Source organism: Podarcis melisellensis, assembly GCF_964234715.1.
Source record: "Podarcis melisellensis genome assembly, chromosome: 3".
Taxonomy (NCBI): Eukaryota; Metazoa; Chordata; class Lepidosauria; order Squamata; family Lacertidae; genus Podarcis; species Podarcis melisellensis.
In genome coordinates this window covers 85,251,198-85,268,187 of record NC_138530.1, presented here as the reverse complement: position 1 = coordinate 85,268,187, position 16,990 = coordinate 85,251,198, and the positions used below count along the sequence as shown (strand labels likewise).

Below are 16,990 nucleotides of genomic sequence, written 5' to 3'. Positions count from 1 at the left end.
CTGACATCAGTTGAAATCTCCATACAATTTTGGCCCTGCAATAAGCTTTTCCAGCATATACAATTGGTACCGCATCAGTGGAGAGCTTGCCCATAATGAGCTTATCACGATTTATGTGAACGAAACATACATTTCTCATCTGCATCCAACCACGGATTTATAAGCTCCTTTTGTCATGCAGGAAAAGGGTTAGTTCCACTAATGGTAGCTGTCCAAGTAAAACATGCCTCAATTTCAGAGTTGTCTCCTGGTCTCTAAGGTGATAACTTTAGAAACCGAATCCAATTCCATTGTGGAAGTTTTAGGCATGAAAGGTCAGAAACCTACTGCTTTTGGTAAAACTCTTAAAAAGCCACAAAGGCTCCAATACTTGCTTAAAACAATTTTCTTTCCTCCGCCCACATGGTATTATATACATTGGCTGTATGAAATGAAATCTGGGCAGTAGACACATTTTACTGTGGTGCACAAACGATCCCTTTAGCACATGAGAAATGAGAGTAGGGGGGTTTTTTAAGCTGGGAGGCTGGGAAAGGACAGTTGCTGGCAGCGCATGCCTAGGAATCACCACTCCCCTAAAACCCCATGTGCAGTGGACTTTGCTTGTTCCATTGTTATCAGGGCCAGCCCACCCATGGGGCAAAGTGAGGAAAGTGCCTCAGACGGCAGGATCCACAGGCGCAGCAGATTCTGATGTATATCTGTATTGCCCCCTAGTTCCTGATGTAGATCCTCACTTACCCCCCCCTTCCCTGGTGAGGAGGGGAGGGGGTGCCATTTTGTGGTTTGCTTCAGGTGCCACAATGTGTTGAGATTGTTACACAAGTAGAGGGGAAAGGCCTCATTAGTTACAGTAGTTTACATAAATCCCAGGTGAGCCAGATCTCTATGTGGTAGGGCCCAGGATGAAAACTCAGCCTCACATTTACACACACACACACACAGAGAGAGAGAGAGAGAGAGAGAGAGATCTGGCGGTTCCCTCGCTGAGAGAAGCCAAGTAACAGGGAACCAGGCAGAGGGCCTTCTCGGTAGTGGCACCCGCCCTGTGGAACGCCCTCCCTCCAGATGTCAAAGAGAAAAATAACTACCAAACTTTTAGAAGACATCTGAAGGCAGCCCTGTTTAGGGAAGCTTTTAATGTTTCATAGGTTATTGTATTCTAGTGGTTTGTTGGAAGCCACCCAGAGTAGCTGGGGAAACCCAGCCAGTTGGGCGGGGTATAATAAATTATTATTAATTATTATTATTATTATTATTATTATTATTATTATTATTATTATTATTATTATTATTATTATTATCTGGAAGCGACATAGGCCTACATTTAGTTCCCCAGATGCCCCATTTGTGTGGAACTCATAGACACATGTTGTGTTTCCTATAGGGGCGATACTGAATACAAATGTTAACTCCTCTGCCTGACTTAGCATGTTTAGATCCTAAATGCTAGGGACCTGATCCATCATTTTATTCTGCCTTTCAGACTGTAAACTATCCTGAGAATGCCAATGTGGTAACATTGCAGGATAGAGCTAAATCATAAACCAAACCTGGCCCCAAGCTGTCAGATCTGTTGACCTTGACCTCCCAGTATATGAACACACTACTTTTAAAAAACAACCATGGGGGGGAGGGGTAAAGGAACAAGCTATGCTTTTGTAGTCTGCCCTCCCCGGCTCCGGTGGAGGCCCTGTCAAAGCTGAGAAAGAGCAAGTCTTGTTTTCCAATTCCGGCACAACTGGCTTCCATTGCCAGCTACTGGTAACAGTAATCAGATATCCTTTGTGCAGATCTTCATTGCCTATTGTCTATTATGAACTAAACACACCTACACAAGGGTAGGTTTGTGAAAGGAAATGAAAATTATCAATCATCTACTCTTGTTCTAAAGACAGACAAATAATTCTCAAATAGATGAGGTACATAAAAACAATGTTGTTTTGAATGGGCTGGACATAACACAGCCATCATATTTTCCTAGTGTAGACAACCTTTGCAGTTGTCAGATGCTAACCATCTGCAGGATCACACCTGCTCAAAGAAATCCTATGTGAAATGGCCCGCTTGTTTATTACATTGTTATCTCATTCTTCCTTTTGGAAGCCCATAGCATTTTGCATGGAACCCCTAAGCAGTTGTTGAATTCTGACAATGCATCATATATCCTTATTATGTGGTCTGCCTCCCTGTGAGGAACCTCTACATTTTGATGTAGTTTGATAACAGTACCACCTAGAGTATTTAGGGATTACAGGCCACCCACCCACCCCTCACTGTGAAGTAGCAAGAAGCATACGCCAGTACTTGAATAAGTGTCCAGGAATTAAGCTCTTTTCACAATAGCAAAATAGGTCTGAATTGGCTGGGCCTTTTAAATTGTGAGTTTAGAGTCATTAAGGAGGTAGAACTAGCCTCTCTGTAATTTTGTGGTAGCCCAAAGAGACCACTAACATCTGAGATGGGGCTTTTTTTGCAACCGGGCCTCAGGTTGCCATAAATGCGTGATGCTCAGCCTTGGTCTTTCTGAAAACAGCTGATGAGGAGTCCTAAGTTACTCTTGTTAGGAGAGCCTGCAGCATGGGCAACTTACAGTTTAAGGAGTTCAAAGGCTTCGTTCATGCAAGAGCTATTTACAAGGTGGGCAGAGATGAAAGAGAAATGGCTGACATCTTGTCTCAACAAGTTGGGAAAGAATGACAAAAATGGCTCAGCTTTTAGGGATGGAGTTGACTTAGACAGAGAGGCTATAAGCAAGGGTTGGCTAGATTGCTAGACAAACAGTGCTCGTGTGGTTTAAAGTAACACATGCATTAACTAGAAGCTCAGAAGAAGGGAAGGTATTTGCTTTTCTCCAACAGCTCCCTCTAAGCATCTCTATTCTTCAACAAACTCTGCACATGCTTTGAAACCCAAGAAGCCTGAGAAGAGATGCAAATGAAAATAATTCACACAGCAATATCAGAATGATTGGGTTTCTCGTGCCACATTCCCTTTCTTAAACAGATGATCATTCCATCCTCTGATAATTTAATAGTATTGCACACATACAATTCAGTGAATGCCACTTTTTGGTAGTACTAAAAAGCAACACAATTGTTTATTTTGCTACTTCCATTAATGTGCCTAGCAAGGTTGAATTAGCCAATCTCTCAGTCTCAGTGCCTCATCCACATTACATAGATGGAAGTGAGGAAGTGAATCTGGCCAGAGGGCTGAATCCAGAGCTGGACCATCATTCTGTCAATTAACTGGCACCTGATCAAAGCAGGTAATAGAAAGTTCAAGCCATGGGAGCAGGCACAGGCTAAGCTCAGAAAGAAACCTCTGCTGCTGCCATCTGTTGTACAGCTTACAATGTAAGGATTACTGAAATGGTGCTGAAACTAGAATACTCTAATAATTCCATTTCAGGGTTCAACAGTGCAAACCTATGCATGCCTACACAGAAGTAAATTCTATTGAGCTCTGCAGGGCTTATTCACAGGTAAGTGGGCCAAGGATGGCAGACTGAGGCTGCAGCTCAAGCCCAAAATGTTACTATGTGCTACAGCTACATGACAGCATTTGTTTAAAAAAGACGAAACACGGACAGTGGCCCACCTGCTGTTTTAAGGCCAGCTTGGCTTGTGCTCAAGTTACAAGGGCCAGTTCAGGATATGCGGCCAATCTGTGAACAGGCTCCTTTTGCCATCCTAGCAGATTGGCATAAGTATGGTGGCTTGTATAATCTGTGCATGAAGCGGCATCATTGGGAGCCCATACGTTGTGAAATCATTCTCTCCTTAGGGCTTTTCTTTTCCTTCTTTAATGCACACAGATTTGAAAAACAATCTGTGCCAAACAAGGAGAATGGATTCAGAAATGGAGACTCGCCATCCAAAACAGCATGAGGCTTGTTTTTGATTGTCTTAAACAGAGTGGATTGGTGGAAGGTCCAGGGAGCCAAGCAAATCATGTTTCCTACTTGCTTTTGTCTCTTCACAGGGAAGCGTTGGGGAAGTGGCCAAAACTAGCTTGTTAAGTTCTGCCAAATCTGACAATGAATCAGCGAGCTCTGTGTGAAAATCTGTCCCACGGCCTGCTGCTGGCTGCTGAATACCGAGAACAGGTAAATTGATTATGGACACGGCCATCACTACATGAGAAAAAAGCTGTTCTATTCCATAAAACATTGCTATTTTAAAATATATGGGTACTCAGTTAGCAGGGACTGAATGAGAGCTGGTTAACATATGCATGTGCTTCATTCAATGACTGCATGCATGTGAGGGAAGCAGTGGCATAGCGTGGGTTGCCAGCGCCTGGGGCTGTGCAGAAGGGGGGTGAGAGGGAGGGAAATGGACGGAGTACACATGCTGCCAAACAGTATCTGCGTCACCCAGGAATTCACAGCCGCAGAGATGAGAAAAGAAGAGTTGTATTGAGGCAGCACTGGGTGTTGAAATTTTGCGCCCCCTAGCAATATTGCACCCAAGGCAACTGCCCCTATGCCCACCCATTCTACGCCACTGGAAAGAAGGGCCATAGCCCAGTAGCAGAGCCCTACGCACAAGGTCTCAGGGTTCAGCTCCTGCTATCTCCTGCTACAAAGGGACCTCAGGTATAAAAGCCCAACACCGTATTTAAGCAAACTGAATGCGGCATCGAAACTAATGTGCACCTCAATTTTCAGAACCTTGAAACCAAAAAAAGTATTTACTGGCAAATGTAAATGTGCCATCAAATCTAATGTGCACACTAATTTTCGTGACATAATTTGGCCAAAAAAGGTACACATTACATTCAGGTAAATACGGTGTCTTGGAGAGCTCCTGCCACCGATGGTAGACCAGGGGTTGCCAACATCACACTCATGGGTATCAATGGGCCCACTGGTAGCTCCAGTGGCAGATATAAAAGCTCTCTGTAAATATCCCTTTTAAAAAGCCACAGTGCTATTTGCTTTTCCTGCTCAGTTCCAGTTTGCATTGGCTCAGTTCCTCTGTGTTGAACTCACCCCCGAAACATGCTCAGATTACATTGGATGCCAATATTCAACACCCACCCTCCCTTCTGTCCTGTGGTGCAAAGAGCTTAACCAATGTTGGTGTCTTTTCCCCCACTGATGGGACAAAAGAAGTGATACATTTCTCAATATTGAATTATAACGGGACAAATACAATTATATATTGCTCAAAATTTGTCTGCTTGTCTCATTAGCCCTTTTCATGTGTTCAAAGAACATCTGGGGCGGGGGAATCAGGTTGTGTATGCAATCCCAGCTTCCAACATTTGTGCATTTATCTGAAGGTCTAAAAAGAGCTTATATGTTACATTTGCAAATTCATAGACATCAGGGATAATGTCTACAGCAGGGTTCCCAATCGCAGAGAGATGCTCTTAGTGCATACAACTATTCATAACTTCAGATGAACACAGTGAAATTGGGAAGCTCTTACTGAGCTTCCCCCCCCCCCCATCACACATGATGCAGAATCTCACTCACACTCATTCAGAATAGACTTTCTGGACAAGGAATAAATAGTTGTGTTTCTCTGTCACCAAAGTAATTTAACTAAAATCCTATACTCTATGTAGATGTTAGCAGCTTCTGTGTTCAGCAAAATGGGAACAAGGGGACCAGGACGCAGTTCTCAGCATTTTTGTTGAACCTCACAGGAACAAACAAACATTGAAATGCTAGGCTTGGGTAAATTCTGATCCATTACAGATTGTTAGTGTCCCAAACATTAAAGGCATTGTTCATGCTACAGTTGCTGCACAAATACAATGTGCCCTGTGGAAACATCGTGGAGAAGGGCGTCAGATGATGAGGAGTGGGGTGAGATCAGGGAGTTGGAGAAGACTGAGCTGAGGGAAGGTCCTAGGGGGTTGGGGCATGGGAGTTCAGGACCTCAGGAGGAGTCTGACCCCAGGAAGGGAACCAGCGGCTTGGGAGGCAGATACTTGAATTCAGGGGAAGGGCTGAGCAGGATTTCAGGAGATTGACCCACCTCTAGTTACCCCCAAGTGCAGGGCCACAACCAGTTGAGATGACTCAGGCACCTTTTCCCAACAGTGAAGAACTGTCCCATTCTGAAGAGGCATGTGGGGATGAGCCCAACACTGAGCCAGCTCCTTAAACTCTTCCTTCATTTCCAAGGAGGCAGAAGTACAGTGCACGCACACACACCATTTGAATGGGAATGCCCATCAGCTTTGTGGGGGCCAGGCCCCCTCAAATATTTTACTATGGGGGCCAAAGCCCCCACAGCCCCTAGGAGTTGGTTCCTATGGTAGGAAACCAGCGTTGAAATCCCTATTCAGCCATGAAGCTCAAACTGGGCCAGTCAGGCTAACCTAACGTCACAGGATTGTTGTGAGGGTAAAACGGGGAGGCAGAAACCAATGTACATCACCTTGAGCTCTTTGGAGGTAAGGTGGGATATGAACATAATAATCAACAAAACTGTTTATGCGGCAGGGTCCAAATAGAAAACCAGCAGCAACAAGCTGCAAAGCAGAATACACTGTATTAACTTGAATGTAATGCACACCTTTTCTGTCCAAATTACATCACAAAAATTAGGGTGCGCATTATATTCGATGGTGCATTAGGTCTACGTAAATATGGCAAACTGCATAAACCCTTTAAAAAATGAAAGATTACAGAATTTTTACATCACTGACCCTACATAGTGAATAATACACTGAAGCACAAGGGGAAATAAGTTATTAAGCAAAAGCTCATCTCTGGAACAAAGGGCCGTCTTTAATACATTCTTTTTTTCCCCAGCCTATAATAGTAATATGCTGCAACCAAAATAGCTGTGAGTAAAAAAAATAAACAATTGTGCTGTTCATTTTCAGCCTCACCAATTAAAATTTGCCCTCACTAATTAAAATTAGTCCCCACTGGTTAATCAATGAAAGCTTTAGTTAATTAATCTACCGATTAAACTGGCAGCCCTAATTAAGAAACGAGTATAATATGGATGGCTGAAATATTGTAAGAATGCGGGTGCAGAGAGGATACATGATGCCAAGTCAAACTTCCGGATGCGTAAGCGGGGGCAATGATTCTCACATGACCAAACGCTTATGCCCTTGTGCGTATGTGTGGATTTGTACATTTGTAAATATACTGCATGCAAATATACAGGAACACTGGACCCTATGGCAGGAGCGACATGCGAGTTGAGAGCTCTATCTCCCAACACCTTATTAAAAACCTTAAACGTGAGGAGTCAACCATCTCAGGACCACCACACTGGCTACAGTGGGTGTTTAAACTCTTCCTCCCTGCCATACTTTCATTCAGGAGATGGTGGGGAAACAAGCACTGGCATTGTGGCTCCCAATTATTTTGTCTCCCTGTTCTTTAACAGCTCCTCTGTCACAGTCTAACACAGCCTCGGATCTTCAGCCATACCCAGCTAAGGAAAGAAGGTGGGAGAAATACTTTTTCTTGGAGGAGACTTTTTTTTGAACTAATAATAATTTATTTATACCTAGCCCATCTGGCTGGGTTTCCCCAGCCAACAAAGCATACCAAAGTGAAATAAAATGATTTGGTTTTTAGGTACAAACTTACGACCAAAGTGTAGGTATTTGAAGGTGAAAGCGAAATGTTTAAATTTGATATTCAGAGGGGAGGGAAGTAATTTATTCTATAATGGATCCCTTGATCAACCTTCATAAAGCTAATGAAAATGGTCTGTTTCCAATTAAGGAGTTTAATTTGGCATGAGCCTGAAATTTCACCTGCTTAAGTGAAACTGTACAAGCAATTCCTTGTGGTCCAAAGGAATGCTGTAGTAACCAATTCTAGTGATTGATGCTACATGGGATTTTCTATCTTTTAAAGTGTTTGGCTTGCAATAATTTATTTTTAAAGCTCAGGTGCTTTCATAGCTGAGTTCCGATTAGACTGAGGGTGAAACAAGCAACAATATAAATAAATACACTGTGGACATCCACTATGGCTCTCAGTAAGTCTCACCCAGGGATTCTCAACTTCCCATTTGTTTGGACCATTCCATTGACCAATGACTACACTTCTTTTATAGAACAGATGCCAGGACTCAAGCCTGCCAGGGACTCACACTCTATGAATTGGAAATTCTGCCCTCCTAATTTTAGCTATTGAGGACAGGGAAGTGGATGAGGCTGAGGACATTTAGCAGTGAGGAAAGTGCCAAGATTCAGGCTTATTGGAACATCAGTTCCAGTTTCCTAATTCCAGGTGGATGGGAATAAACTAATGTAGAGGAGAAAAATGCACTTTGTACATGCCCAGAGGCACTTTTGCTTGATTTAGGGCTGGACCCTGGCCTTCAAAGTACGTCATACAGGTGATCCAGAATCCCTTTTAGAGCTGTGGAAGGAAGATACTGCATTGTTGTGGGCCTGTGTTGAAACAACGATGGATCACTGTTTGGGGTTTGAACAAAAGGATCCATTGCCAAGTTGTCAGACCCGTCTTTTGTTGGGGAACCTGAATGGGCTATGAAATCCAGCAGGGTAGGTGGCAGTCCTCCCCACTCTCCACCCCAGTTTAGGAAGATGCAGGCTAGGTCTGTGAGCATCTGTGAAAAGGAAGCCAAGAGAAGTTGCAGTTTGATGGGACAGAGTGGCAGGCAGGGCAAGAGCTGTCAGGATATGAAGCCATCTTAGGATGCTGCCCATCTTGGGGCACTTCCTTTTGAAGAAAGCTGAAGTAGGGCAATGGATATGCTGTAGGTAGGAAGGTGTTAAGTAGTATTCCTCCACCTACACTCACCTTTTGAGCCAGCATCTAATTCTGTCTCTAAGGAACCACATTCAGCTAAGCACTGCTGGGGAAGTGGCATGTGCATAACAGTATAAATGCGCCCAGGGATTTGGAAACTGCCTAGCATGAGTTAAGGAGTGGTTCCTATGCCTGGAAAGAGCAGGGGAAAAAGCTAAGTGTGGATAAGCCCTTAAACTACTTATACTCATGTTTTCTATTATGCAGAGAAAGTTACATATGCTTGCACGCTTGTGAAAGTTATTAACTTCCCATGGATTGTGACACTGCCTTCACCCTTCAGCTCTTGACCCAGTCTACAAGCACAGGCTATTATGGGCCGACCTCCCTTCTTGCTTTATCAAAGAAGCAAAACTCAACTTGCCTCCTGGGAAAATAAGGTGAACACATTTATAGAAAGATTTACTGCTTGCAGAACTTTATTTAGGAACACAAAGGTACATACCCTAATTAGCATGCCCCTGAACTCATAAAGGAAGGAGGGAGGGAGGGAGGGAGGGAGGGAAGCATGGCCATCTATTGCAATGCTGAGAATAACCTTTGAAAATGTTATCTAATCTTCAGACTATTGAAATAACTTCAATTTGTTTGGTGTGGAACAAGGACACATTCAATCATGTGTGCTAGGACCTTTGCAGGACTCTTAGGAAGATTTGCAGATGTAATATAATGAAAACAAGTCCTGTGAAAAACTGCAGCTTAAATCTTCTCAGAAAGGGACCTTTCCACCTCAATTTGCTATTTTCAAATAGATTCAAATTAGATGGTTCATGCAGCACTTATGGTGGGATGCAAGGAGACACAAATGTTCTCCTAGGAAGCCAAATAAATGAGAGCAGACGAACACCACCACTTTTTCAACTTATGTTCCCAAGCAGAATTAAATAGGAAGGTTGTTTAATTATAGGAAACCAGCAAACCAATGGTTTACTGGTCCAGCAACATAAACTGGTGCTCTGGAATCTCAAAAGCCAATAAGCTCCAGACCTGCCTTCCTTGCAATGCTTTCTCCTGACTCTGCCTATCTTGTCCATGTCATCTGCCCAGCCAACAGGACAACGCTTTTGAAATGAAAAGTTGATGACTCTGGTTTCAAAGTCAATCTATTAGTGAGTCAGATGAGGACAGGAGAGACCCATGCTCATACCCCCAGACACAAAGTTCAATGAGTGACTTTAGCCCCCACTTCTCCCATAGACTAGCCTGCCTTGCAGATAAAATAGGGAAGGAAACCCATGCATGCTTCCCTGAGTTTCTTGGAGGAAGGGTGGGATGAAAATGCAATTTGTAATCCTAATTTCAACAAACTTTTTAAAAATGATAATGATAGTTATGATGATGAAGCTATTAAGGAAATGGAAGTCTCCCATTCATCTAAGTTTAACGAGGAATAAATAATCTGCAATGTATTTACCAAACTAAATAAAGCAAAATACTGGCCAGAGTGAAGTGATTTTGCCAATGGCTTTTCATTAAGTTCTTTCAAAACAAAACAACAGAGGAAGATGATCTACAACAATATAATATGCAAAGACAATACACCTGAGAGAAAGAAAACTTGCTATGTTAGCAGAGGAGGTGGGCTGTTAATGGTTTTTTTTCACCAACTCAAATGAGTAGCCAGAGGATTTGAAGTCATTTTGACAGGTCAGGCTGTAAAATGTCAAAATACGTGTGACCTGAAGATCATGATTTATTTATTTTTAAAAGCCTTCTATTCACAAGTTTTCATTGCCTTGCAATAAAATAATTAAAATCTCCCACAATATCAAGAAGCGATTGAAATAAATGAAAAACAGTGAAAGTACAATCCCGGAGTCACTAAATGAATAACCACCTTTCGTCAGATTTGTTGACCTACAGAGCTAAGTGGGTGTATAATAAATGTAAACACAATTTTTTCAGGACACCCTTTCAGTAGCCTGAAAAATACCCTCACACTGGAAAACATGGGCTCCCAAATCCATGTTTGATCAATGCAGGGGTAAGGAAAAGGGTGATAACCAAGGATAACCAAGTAAACAACCCAACCACTATTTCCCACTGTATTTATCACAATGGTGGGCATTTTGCTAGTTTTTGCATAAAGCTGTTACCAAAAGAGACCTTGAGAGTCCCATTGTATCAAACTGAAAACCACACCAAATTTATTATGCATGACACATTGCAGGCCCAGGTGCAGCAGAATATAACAGGGAAAGTGTTGTAAAATGGAAGGGGAAAATTAGAGGTAGAAATTTACATAGCAACAGGTTATTAAATCCACATAAATAAACCATATGGAGGTGCACCATGTATAATTCTATCAGTTCAAACCGAATGTGCATGTTTGAGGAAAGGGGCAGGAGAGAGGTTGGGCAAGGAGTGATATACCACAGAAGGAACTCTGCAAAGACATCATAGTGCTTAATAGCTGGAGGATCTAAGAGGAAAGAGCTAGACTAGAGAGTTTGAGACAAAAGGCAAAGTAGCTAAAAGCAGCAACCTGCAAGGAGGAACTTGAGGGGGAAAGGAGCTGTGGAACCAAGAAAAAAAAACCCCACAGAACTCAAATAGTGTTGCAAGGTGCTGAATCCAGGCCCACAACACAGGAATTGTACCAGTTATGGCTTCATCAGTCAATAAGCATTGTGACCTGACATCTCTAAAAATATAGCATAGCCCAAGAAAGAATGCATGATGAGAAGGGAGGGGCGGTTGCCTAAATTTCATGTATGGATTGCAACTAAGCAACCAATTTCTTTGACTGCAGGCTTTTAGCAGTGAAACAACCTTCCACACATTGTTGCTACTGGGACTCATGGGAGCAAGATGGCAAAGCACTGCACTTAAACGTAACACACATAAGTGATACCCCAACTCCCTGTCTCCCATTGACACCCCCAGAAAAGCACCAAAATGACTTGCTATTGCAGAAAGGAGCAAAGGTAAAGATATGCGAGACAGGGAAAGCGAAAAGGCGTATTGTATGTAGCACTTCATTTAAGAAGGCAGGCTCTCAACTTCAGAGCCAACGGTATACAGCGACCACTTTACGAAAGGAGAATTTGCAGGTAGCTCCAAGCCACATTCAACATTAATTTCAGCAGCAGAGCATTCATTTCCTCTCAAGGCTGCCTGCGTTAAACACAAACGAAGCCTCTTTATTGAACCAGAATAGATCAACACACCATATCCTGCAAGCCAGACAGAAAGGAGAATTATCACTCCAAAGGGTCGTTAATAAAGAAGTGAATTATCTTTAGAACATATTCATAGTTTAGCATCATCCCTCTGTTCTGTGAGTAAATATACCCTAATGCATCTTTTGAAAAGTGATGTCTCCCTGCGCTGCTCTGTTGCACTATTTATAATCACGCCTTCTTCCTGTGGTGCATTCTCGAAATGGCCCTCAACAAGCACCAAGTCACTTAAGAGTCTGACTTATTTATGGCTCTGGAGCTCTAACGAGAACAGGAACAGACATTTCATTCTTGTAATTTGAATGATCAGCAATTTAACAACATCCTGGAGGTCAAGTTCTCCCCTGGTTTTCTGCACAGGTATGCCTGCCACCACCCTTCTTTCCCCCTCTTGTTGAATGTGACTTGCATCTCTCGCATGAGTGACCTGAAACTATTAGCTCCACAGGTACCTTTCTGCAGCATGTCCATTCTCTCTGCGTGGAAGACTGTGGCCTCGATTGCACTGGGTGGCCTTGGGAGTGCAGGAGCGATAGCGAGATGATCATCCTCTGCCTTACATCAGTAAACTGCATTTAATGACCTTTGGATTTCTTCAGCTCTATTCTTCAACTTATTTTAAAAAGAAAAGAAAAAAAATCACTCAACTCCACTCTTTCCCATTACAGTGGTACGTCAGGTTACATACGCTTCAGGTTACAGACGCTTCAGGTTACAGACTCCACTAACCCAGAAATAGTACCTCGGGTTAATAACTTTGCTTCAGGATGAGAACAGAAATCGTGCTCCAGCGGTGTGGCGGCAGCGGGGGCCCCATTAACTAAAGTGGTGCTTCAGGTTAAGAACAGTTTCAGGTTAAGAACGGACCTCCGGAATGAATTAAGTACTTAACCCGAGGTACCACTGTATACAGAAAACATAGAAACAGCAACTGGTAATCTCCACAGCTGTATTAATTAATTAACTAATTGATCAAATCATCAGTGTAGGCTCAAGGCAAGGCAACACGTGCAAACAGACGCAGAATGATGGCAGTTATGCCTTTTCCAGACATTCTGGGAAAACACAAACTGCACGTCAGCTTCTTACCCTAACTACGCAATCCTACTCAGTAATCTTCTCTGGGTCCAAGAGAATTTACCATATTTTTTTTGCTCTATAAGACTCACTTTTTCCCTCCTAAAAAGTAAGGGGAAATGTGTGCACGTCTTATGGAGCGAATGCAGGCTGCGCAGCTCTCCCAGAAGCCAGAACAGCAAGAGGGATTGCTGCTTTCACTGTGCAGTGATCCCTCTTGCTGTCCTGGCTTCTGAGATTCAGAATATTTTTTCTTGTTTTCTCCTCCAAAAACTAGGTGCGTCTTGTGTCTTATACAGCGAAAAATACGGTACTTCCAGGTTGCATTGTGCACAGGGCCTTAGCTTTCTTGAGTACAGAATACACATGCACCACACCAGGGGTAGCCAATGTGGTGCTGCCCTCTGGATGTTGTAGACTACCATAATCTCTGGCCACTGACCATGCTGATAGGGGCTGATGGGAATTGTAGTCCAACAGCATATGGAGGGCACTATGTTGGCTACCCTGGTCTACACTGATGGGCAGCGGTTTTCAGGCAGGAGTCTTCCAGCCCTGCCTGAGCTGGAATTGCACTTGGTACAGTCTGCATGCAGAACGTGTCCTTTACCACTGACCTATGGTCCTTTCCCAACAGCAGCAATGGCTGCACAATTGTACCAACAGGTAACAAATATGATTATAATGTGTGAGTCTTTCAAACATGCTCTTTCTCTCTCTCTCTCTCTCTCTCTCTCTCTCTGTGTGTGTGTGTGTGTGTGTGTGTGTGTGTGTGTGTGTGACTATATAAAGGAGAAATCAAATTTCTCGTGTACCTTCCTGGCATAGGATTTAAGTAATTTAAAGGCTTCCTTTAGAAGAGGTCTAAATCTTCTAGAAGGCTTGGAAAAGCTAGGTGTCCAATTAGCTGAGACACAGACACAGCACTGAGGAAATATCTCTTTTTTAAAAAGAAAAAGCGGCCACTCAACTTTGGTAGTTCTTTGTTGATGAAAAATGAATGTGATACTCATTGTAAATGGATTCAGATTGAGTTAAATAACCCCCTATTACTCTAGAAAGATAGCTGAGCTTTTAAAAAAGAGCAGTTGCCTAACTTAATAAAATAAAAGATAGCAGGAGCAGACTGGACAGTAATTAATTAAATTACAAACTATTGCTCAGGTAACCATCTGGGATGAATCCAACAGAGCTAACACCATGTATCTTAGCAACTGACAATCTGAATAAGTCTCTGTGTTTTGCAGTTAAAAGCCCTTACTTATAGTATAGTGTTACCAAAATGCTCCGCCTTGCTGTCATTTTAATTCTGCCCCTAAACACCTTAACTTCTAAAGTTTTTATGCAATTATGACTGCGCCAAGCAAGGGCTTGTGCATGCACAGCAGAGGGAATAAGCAATGGTGTGCACGGGCTATCCTCATAAACGTTAAAGCGTGTTCTCCATAACAGAGAGCACGTGTTGCGGTTGGGGAAACAGGCCACCCTGCAGTGACTAGGCAAATTTGGTGAGGAACCCAAGCCTTTAAGTGGTTAACTTTGGGTTGCTGGGGAGTTTTGATTGTTGCCAATTTGGAGGAGGGGTCAGAGTCTTTAAATACAGGGGCCAGACGTAGGACGTCCTCTTGGCCATTTTGCACCGGATCACCCGCCCTCCCTCCCTTTCATAGGGTGGTTTTTTCATGTTCGCTTGACCTTGCTATGCCTGTCATGGGGTCGTTCGCCTTGGTGCGGGGGCCTGGTAGGAATTTTGCCATCTGGCTGATTGGCTGGTGCCATTTGGTTTTTGCCTACTACGTAGCAAATCGTCACAACTTGTAAGGTTGGCGGTTAGGCATTGGTTAAATTGGTGCTTGGAGGGGTAAGTGCCTATCCCTCCAAATGATGCGAAGGGAATTCCGTTAAAGGAATCCAGGGGCTTGCCATTCTTTTCGTCCTTGTCCCCGGAGTCGGACTTGGGCCGTGCAAGCCCCACCGGAACATGAGGGTGAGAGGTGAGGGACTGTGGCTCAGCTCCATTTTCTCACCCAATACTTGTTTCCCACGCTGGCTTCCGATGGTGGCCGGAAGACCAGCTCTGTCCCTGAGGGCAAGGACAGATAGTCATAACCAATGCCTAAGCAACCACTCACATTTTTTGTATTTTAATAAAGTTGTGGCCAAAATTATGCCAAAAACCTTAAACAAAAAATCATGTGTGAAGTGTGAATTTTTTGGTGGGTGGCATTGTGGGACTCAACACGCAAGTGGGATTACCTTTGGAAGCTGTGAGGATTTGGCATATATGCAAATGACTTACATTTCACCCAATTCCTTTTGCACAGGTGTGCTATTTGGTCATTTAAGAGCTTTGGCAAGACCAAAATATCATTCAAAGAAGGACCATCCCTACCGGGACTGTAATGAATAGTCGTTCGTGTTGGTAAATGTTGAGATGCCAGCACCAAGGGTTTGACCACAAAGCTTCAGTAGTAAGCCTTGAAAATACTCTGGTTTCTCTTCAGATCGTATAAATCTTTCGCCTTTTACTGAAAATGACATTATCCTCTTAGATTTCCTCTTCAATTCTGTACACAGTGCCCAAATGTGCTGTGGTAGGAATGCTTAAAATCCTCAAGCTCATTCCCCTTTTCTTTAGATCGCTCTCCTTTTGTTCTATGTAACTCATCCTATAAGGAAACAGAGTTATTTCCCTTCTTGAGACCTCACTAGGAACTTCCTATCCCTACCTCCTATAGCTAGGGGATCCTTGCCTATTCCCTGTATTTGCTATTGTATTCAGTTTTAGTAAAAAACAGAGGGAGCAGCTACATACACATAGCTTTATAGTCTTCTTTTCTATGCAATGTTATTTTTCACCGATTAGGAAAGTTCAGGGAGAATCTACCTTTGATTCCCCGTAACAACCCTTTACAGAAACGAAAAGCAGCCCACAGCCTGGTTTTGTAGATGAGTGGCAAGGTGTGCTCAAGGAGGAAAAGGAGACTACACAGAAGCTGAATGAATTGTTTGCATTTGTCTTCAACAGCAGAGGATATAGGGTAGATTCCCAGAGCTTGAATGAATGTTTGCAGCAGGGGAGCCAGAGGAACTGAGGCACAGAGTGGTGATGAGATACAAAGTCCTAGGCCTAATAGACAGAATAAAATATGACAAATCACCAACTCTGAATGGCATCCACCATGAGAATACTCAAAGAACTGAAATGTGAAATTGTTGATCTAGCAAAAATATGTAACTAGTCCCAAAGATACTGAAGTATTGGAAAGTGGCCAACATAATACCATTATTTTAAGTGAGTCAAGGCAGTGGGGGGGGGGGGGAAGGATACTGTTTGGTCACCTGACTTTATGGTGATGTCATTTGATTGAGAGGTGGGTGGCCCTCCCACCAGTCAAAATGGCCTGTGGGATGCTGGGGAGCTCCAGACAGAGGCCCCCAGCCAGATCATGTCCTCCACTCATCGTTTATAACAGTAAAATGGGAGGGACAATCTAAACTTGCATGAGCACAACAACACCAAAGCACACTTAATTAAGAAAAAATGAATACTTTCATAACAATTAACACAGAAACTAGTGCTAAACCATGTTCTGCTAGATTTTTGGAAGTGGCTTCTACATTGAGAGAAAGCTCAAATAAACTGTGGAGATTAGGGAAATGAAATAAACTGTTGTCTAAATGCAGCCTTACTCTCAGATACTCCCACTGAGTTCAGGGGGACTTTATCCCAGGTTAAGTAGGTATAGAATTGCAGTCTAAAAATTGCCATGAATCCCACCCCTCCCCCAGGTCCGTTATGAATGCACCATTAGTTATGCAATGTTCCAAAAGTATATATTAAGTCTTTGTGGTATCTTAAAACTTTGCTGGCAGATGATATAACTTTTAATATATTTATAACATGAATTGAAATATGCAAGGGAGAGTTCTAGCACAAGTCTACAAAGGCATAATC

The 16,990-nt window shown here is 43.0% G+C and overlaps 1 long non-coding RNA gene across 1 annotated transcript in view; it reads right to left on the bottom strand.

Moving 5' to 3' along the window:
* LOC309367396 overlaps positions 1-16,990 on the bottom strand; it is a 69,520-nt gene that overhangs the window by 30,446 nt on the left and 22,084 nt on the right. Inside the window, exon 2 of the long non-coding RNA XR_014167130.1 lies at positions 12,408-12,561. This is a non-coding gene — a long non-coding RNA (uncharacterized lncRNA). The remainder of the gene's footprint in view (positions 1-12,407; positions 12,562-16,990) is intronic.